This window comes from Cynocephalus volans, chromosome 5 (genome assembly GCF_027409185.1).
Source record: "Cynocephalus volans isolate mCynVol1 chromosome 5, mCynVol1.pri, whole genome shotgun sequence".
NCBI lineage: Eukaryota > Metazoa > Chordata > Mammalia > Dermoptera > Cynocephalidae > Cynocephalus > Cynocephalus volans.
In genome coordinates, this window is record NC_084464.1 from 34,158,921 (window position 1) to 34,159,661 (window position 741).

At 35.1% G+C, this 741-nt stretch overlaps 1 pseudogene; it reads right to left on the minus strand.

Moving 5' to 3' along the window:
• Window positions 1-388: 388 nt before the first annotated feature.
• On the minus strand, window positions 389-495 carry LOC134379415 (U2 spliceosomal RNA; annotated as a pseudogene).
• Between the last annotated feature and the right edge of the window lie 246 nt (window positions 496-741).

Here is a 741-nt window from a genome sequence, read left to right on the forward strand (position 1 = left end):
ACTGTGCTATGTGACTTTCTTGTACCAAGACTATTTCTAAGTAAAAGAAACTTCTGAAGATCTTATTAGTACCCACTTAACATGTAGAGTCGTGTAGCTATCTAGACAATCAAAGTATAGAAGAGTTTCTCACTTCCCCAGATTCTTTCCTATCACCTTAAAAACAATTCCTGTGTTCCTACCTAAAGACTCTGGAAGCAATACTCTGTTTTCTCTTCCCATCTACATTTTTTTATGTAATATTCACCAATCTGTAGCTGTAGCTTGTCTAGGGTGAAAATATGCATAGTCAGATTGACAAAAATGTCTGCTTGAATTGACAGTTTCACATCTCATTGTAAATTAGTAGATTGACATTCTGATTAGAATTTGGCTTTCCATGTTGCTTGCTTGGTAGGAGAGAATTAATTTGACATGCTAGGTCAGGTGTGCATCTGCTTAAACTGATAAGAACAGATACTACACTTGATCTTAGCCAAAAGGCCGAGAAGCAATGTGCATCTGCTTAAAAAGAATTTTTTTGGTCCAACATCTTCTTTAAATATAATTTGAATTTATATTGGTTAAAACATCATATTGGTGATGGAAAGCAGAATCACATTGAAACAAATATCCAAAATCATACTGAGTTCAGAGGGCTTTTGCTTTCAGCATTTCAAACACAATTTGTTCATCCAAAAACTATTGAATGTCTTTGCCAGGCTAGAAACTGAATGAAGAGGTGGCACATTGGACAAAGTG